The following is a 6938-nucleotide window of genomic DNA, read 5'->3' as shown; positions in this document are numbered from 1 at the left end:
ATATAAACCTAATGGTAACCACAAATCGAAACCCAGTAATAGAGATGCAAAAAATAAAGAGAAAGGAATCCAAGTATATCACTAAAGAAAGCTTGCAAATCATGAGAAAAAGGAATAGGGAAGAACTACAAAAACAACTACAAAATAAATAACAAAATGGCAATAAGTACATACCTATCAATAATGACTCTGAATGTAAATGAACCAGATGCTCCAATCAAAAGACATAGGGCAATGGAATGGATGAAAAAGCAGGATTCATCTATATGCTGCCCTCAAGAGACCAAATTCAGACCTAAAGACACATGCAGATTGAAAATGAAAGAATGGAAAAGCATTTATAATGCAAATGGAAGTGAAAAGAAAGCTGGGGCAGCAATACTTGTATTAGAGAAAATATACTTTAAAACAAGAGATGAAGAAGGATACTAAATAATCATGAAGGGGACAATTCAACATGTAAATATTTATGCAGCCAACTTGAATTCATCCAAATACATAAAGCAGCTAATAATAAACATAAAGGAAGTAACCAAATTAATGCAAAAGTAGGAAATTTTAATACTCCACTTGTATCAATAAATAGATCATCCAAACAGAAAATCAACAAGGAAATAGTGGCTTCGAAGGCCACATTGTACCAGATGGATCTAACAGATACATTCAGAACATTTCATCCTAAAACAATAGAATACATATCTTTTTCAAGTGCACATGGAACATTTTCCAGATTAGACTACATTAGGCCACAAAACAAATCTCAACAAACCAAAAAGACAAGTCATACTATGTATCTTTTCTGACTACAACACTAAAAGTATAGAAATCAACCAGAAGAAAAAATCTGGAAAGAACACCAAATACATGGAGGTTAAATAATACGCTATTAAACAATGAATGAGTCAACCAAGAAATCAGAGTAAACAAAAAAATACATGGAGATGAATGCCAATGAAAACAAAATAGTCCAAAAACCTTTGGGATGCAGCAAAAGCTATTCTAAGAGGGAATTTTATAGGAAGTAATACAGGTCTACCTCAAGAAGCAAAAAGATCTCAAGTAACCTTAAGGAGCCAGAAAAAGAATAACTTAAAACCAGTAGAAGGAAGGAAGTAATAAAGATTAGAGCAGAAATAAATGACATAGAAATAATTTTAAAAAGCAATACAACAACAAATCAATGAAACTAGGAGCTGGTTCTTTGAAAGAATCAACAAAATTGACAAATATTTAACCAGACTTATTAAAAAAAAGAGGGAGGACTCAAAATCATAAATGAAAGAGGAGAAATAACAACTGACATTACAGAAATACAAAGGATTATAAAGAATATTATGAAAAATTATAGCCAACAAGTTGGAAAACTTAGAAGAAATGGGTAAATTCCTAGAAACATATAACTTACCAAAACTGAAGCAGGAACAAATAGAAAATTTGAACAGGCCAATTATCAGCAATGAAACTGAATTCGTAATAAAAAAACTCCAACAAATAAAGTCCAGGATCGGATGGCTTGATGTGTAGAATTCCACCAAATATTTAAAGAGAGTTACCACCTATTCATCTCAAACTATCCCCCCCCCCAAAACAAAAGACAAAGGAAAGCTTCCAAATTAATTCTATGGGGCCAGCATTACTCTGATACCAAAACCAGATAAAAATATGACGTAAAAAGAGAGCTACAACACAGTATCTCTGATGAACATAGTTACAAAAATTCTCAACAAAATATTAGCAAGCCAAATCCACAATGCAGTAAAAATCATAAATGAAAAAGGAGTAATAACAACTGACACTGCAGAATACAAAGGATTATAAGTACAGCCAAAGCCATCTTGAAAAAGAACAAAACTGGAGGTATCATAATTCCAGTTTTCAAGATATACTACACAGCTGTAGTAATCAAAACAGTATAGTACTGATACAAAATAGACACATAGATCAATAGAACAGAATAAAGACTCCAGAAATAAAGCCATAATTATTTGGTCAATTAATTTATGACAAAGCAGGAAAGAGCATCCAGTGGGAAAAAGACAATCTCTTCAACAAATGGTGTTGGGAAAACTGGACAACTACATGCAAAAGGATGAAACTGTACTACTTTCTTACACCATACACAAAAATAAACTCAAAATGGAATCACAATCTAAATGTGAGACCTGAAACCATAAAAACCCTAGAAGAGAACACAGGCAGTAATTTCTCTGACATTAGCTGTAGCAATATTTTTCTAGAGATGTCTCCTGAGCAAGGGAAACAAAAGAAAAATAAACTATTGGGACTACCTCAAAATAAAAAGCTGCTGCACAACAAAGGAAATAATCAACAAAACAAGAAGACAACCTAACGATTGGGAGAAGATATTTGCAAATGATATATCTGATAAGGGGTTAGTATCCAAAATATATAAAGAGTTTATACAACTCAACACAAAAAAGCCAAATGATTCAATTAAGAAATGAGCAGAAGACATGAACAGACATTTCTCCAAAGAAGATATACAGATGGCCAACAGACACATGAAAAGATGCTCAATATCACTAATCATCAAGGAAATGCAAATCAAAACCACAATGAGATATCACCGCACACCTGTCAGAATGTCTAAAATCAAAAACGCTAGAAATAATAAAGGTTGGAAAAAATATGGAGAAAAAGCAACCTTCATGCACCGTTGGTGGGAATGCAAAGTGGTGCAGCCACTGTGGAAGATAGTATGGAGGTTCCTCAAAAAATTAAAAATAAAATACTGTATAATCCAGTAATTCTACTACTGGATATTTATCCAGAGAATATGAAAATACGAATTCAACAAGATGTATGAACCCCTATATTTATTACAGCATTATTTACAATAGCCAAACAATGGAAGCAGCCCAAGTGACCGTTGACAGATGAGTGGATAAAGGACATGTGGTATATATATACATGAAATACTACTCGGCCTTAAAAGAGTGAAATCTTGCCACTTACAATGACTAGGAGGATCTAGAGGGTATAATGCTAAATGAAATGAATCAGTCAGATAAAGACAAATACCATATGATTTTACTTATATGTGCAATTTAAGAAACACAACAAAGAAAAAAAGAGACAAACAAAAAACCAGATTTTTATTGAGAACAAATTGATGGTTACCAGAGGAGAGATGGATGGGAAGGTGGGTAAAATAGGTGAAGGGGATTAAGAATGCACTTATCATGATGAGCACTAAGTAATGTATAGAAATCTTGGATCACTATATTATACACCTGAAAATAATGTAACACTGTATGTTAATTATACAGGGATTTAAAAAAGGGAAAAATTTGATGGACAAAAGTGGTGAATGAAATACATTTGTGCATAAAAAACACACTGTAAACTAGGAAGTGTAATTAAACTAATTAAGAAAATATTAGGCATTCATTATGCTTAAGTATTTATAAAGTCCACGCAGAAGTTCCCTTAGTTCAAAGCATCCTCTGATCTATATAGTAGCATTTTGCTTGCTTCTTAATAGACTCCTACCAAAGGCTTCTCTGTAACTTTTTTATAACTTGGCAACACCTGGTTACCATTACAGGGTCAGCGAAGTTTGTCTCCATTCCCTCTCAAGCTCTTTGCCAGGTAATTTTTCCATTTAAGATCCTATAAGATGAACATAGAACTCAGGACAGAGGATTTTCTGTTAAAATTCTTATAAGGATGTCTGAGAAATGTGAAGCTCTTTTTAAAAGTGCTTAGGATATGGAAAGATAGACGATTATCCTTTAAATTCCCTCATTTGTGCAGATGAGAATTTCTCAAGCAGCTATATTTAATAAGTGCACAGTAATTTAAGATTGTCTCGACTCTCCAACCTGAGGAGGGTTGGAAACAGATTCACTTTATTTTGTTTGTTTGTTTGTGAACCTCTTACTTGGTAGGACTTCCATATTTTCTTTGGATTGTAATTTGTACTATTTTAGATTCTCCTGTGGTTTTCACACATTATTGTTATTACTGGAACATTCTGATGCAAGCAGTTTCTAACTTTTCCTTATATATAATTTATCTCAGTGCTCTCAGAGGCTTACACAATATGCAGACTCAGATTAAGCAGTAGCTCAAAATTAAGTAAAATCATATACAATTTTAGAGTTTGCATTTAAGTTCTGCTTCTTTCATACATTCTAAGAATAGTTTATTCAAAAGCTCTTCTAGAACATGAATGTTTACTAATCTCAAGTATGTGATAGTCATACTTAAAAAACAATGAAAATTATTGGTTCACATCTCTCCATTCCCTTCTCTGTTATTCTGATCCTTCAAACCTATGTATATTGGACTTCAGAATGCTTTGAAGGAAATGCGAGTTTTGAAAAGTCAGCTTCTTGGGCCAGGGCTCATGTCTTTGTATTAAATGTATGCTTAATACATAGCAGCTGCTCAGTAAATTCTTGATGATTTTAAGTAAATACAAAAAATGGGAAAATACTTTTGCATTTGGGGGCGAGAGGGCATACCAAAGATAAAACTAATGCACAGGTCTGAAAGTAAATATTAAAAAGCAGAGAGGTATGAGTCATGTGAAGAGGTTCAAAATAGAATTTAGAATAAGTCAGAGTTCAGATTATTTAATCAATGTTGTATTCCATAGGAAATTGGGATCTGAAATATATGCTCAGCAAAGCTAGTTGGGTCCACATGTTGACAGAAGCAGAATCCAAGGTTCCCAAGTAGAGCCAGAAGACCTCTCTTTTAGAGAAGGCTGGGAACATCTTGAGGAAAAGGAGTGGTCTGGGGCCCTACCTGCAAAGACAGTGGGTAATTGAGAAGGTGGTATTGTATTAGAAATAAATAATTTAGAGCAGAAAGAAACATGATGGCCAGTTGTATGTGTCAGAGTGAAGGGTAGAGACTGACGATGTAGCCTCTCTTCTGTATTTACTACTTGGACATCTAAAAGGTCAAAGGCATATGTATTGTAAGATGGATTCTGGTGGTTAAGACAGGAAAGCTGTTCTGAGGGGAGCACTACCAGAGGAAGGCAGAGAGAACTAAGACTATGATTGGAATACAAATTATGGAAGCAAAATTTGGACAGAGGACGGATACAAAAAGGATAAGGCGTATAAAGGCTATTCAAGAAAGAAATCCCAAACTTTCCAAGACTTCTCAGCCTTATTGGAGGCAAATAGCTTAACATTAGATAAAACCTCACAGGACATATGTTTTTAAAGAGAATTCCCATAGTAAATCATATACTTTTGGACCAGTGAGAATACTGTTGTTTCCATTGAGAGTGTAATATTTCCATACCCTGAAACACTCAGAGATAGATGGTAGGACTATGTACAGAGAAGAGTACATCTGCCTGTCAAAGAAGGACTAGCAATTCACAGTTACAGAAAGGCTCTTCTTACTGGCACACGCACTGACCAAGGCACAAGGCAGAGCCAGCCAAAAAGTGAATTGGACAGAAAGCAAATGGAAGCCTTTTGATTTACCTAGAAGTCAACAACAATGCAAATATGGCATCAGAGATAAACTTTACGTAACTAGAGCACTAGGGAAATAATCTAAATTACAGTAGTGACATGTCTTACAATTTCTGGTTTCTAGAACTACTCATTTCCTCATGGATATTAAGGTCTGCTTTTCAGCATCAACCATAGCTTATCCTTTCAGTCATTGTTTTTCTGATCCTTTATTCAAACGAAATACCATTTGTGTGGAAATAAATAGAATAAGTTCTGCTGCAGTGATCTACCACCTGTCTGAACAGATCAAGAAATGAATAGCATTATTAATGTTTGATTCTTGCTACTATGCTTTCTTTCCCATACTTATAACAACTACATATTTTAAAAGCCTTGTTTGTTGTCGGCATCTCAAGTAGTATTGTTTGAAGAAATGGAAGGGTTTCTTTGGCACCAGAAATATATATTTAAGCATAAACTACTGAACATCAGAAATAATATCTTTTTCATGTAACCGAATCTCATTTTTGTTATAATGGAACATATTTTAATTAGTATAAGGTACAATTACTTCACTTATTAGGCATCTGATAAGGTCAACTTATGCTTTTAAATACAAAGGAGATGAAATGTCTAACAGCCATTAAATGCCTGACATGTATTTCATTACACAATCTCCCCTGCAATGAATGCAAAATTCATCCATCAATGGAACATTGCACTATCTGCAATAAAATGGAGTTACTTTCTTGCATTTTCTTTTTGTGATTACAATCATTCTCTGAAGAAACCTCAAAAGAAGTGATTCATGTGAATCTGAACTGTTAGGAGTAATTTATATTTGTCTATGCTAACACACTGTCAGGAATACATAACTTAACATTTGCTATATTAAAAGGGAGCAGGCGATACAACTTATTGATCTGTATCATGAAACTACCCAGAAAGTATAATGCTAATGATCATTAACAATCAAATTCCAGAAGAAAAGGAAAACTTGACAAGTATTCAGATGATATTAGTATTTCATTTCAAATATTCTTTTCTGGGAAAAGACATTTTTGAATATAATCATTTTTTATCTTTCTGTGCCTTTACATGTGAGACACCTACAGGTGGCCTGATTCTGATTAAAATGAAAAAGATCCCTTCCTCTGTTGAATGCACAATTATCTTATATGTAAAAAGCATTTAGGAATGAGACCAAATATGGTGTATAAGATTCTAATATTTTCAAAGCAGAGTAAAACTTCATAGGCCTCAATCAAACTGCAGGCTTTCTTTGCTGACCAAAAGTAACTAGGGTGGTAAGGATTGATTGATTGATTGATTGATCCGACAACACTGAATTTTACTGGGTGGGTCTGGTGACCCAGAGATGAATAAGGTGGATCCACAGAATTTAAGGAGCTCATAGTTCAATGGAGATTATATCATGTGAAAATTTATAATACATCCTAAATTTAGGAAAAAGTCAAAATTAATAATTTT

This window comes from Nyctereutes procyonoides, unplaced genomic scaffold (assembly GCF_905146905.1).
Source record: "Nyctereutes procyonoides isolate TBG_1078 unplaced genomic scaffold, NYPRO_anot_genome, whole genome shotgun sequence".
Lineage (NCBI taxonomy): Eukaryota > Metazoa > Chordata > Mammalia > Carnivora > Canidae > Nyctereutes > Nyctereutes procyonoides.
This window is presented reverse-complemented; position numbering follows the sequence as displayed.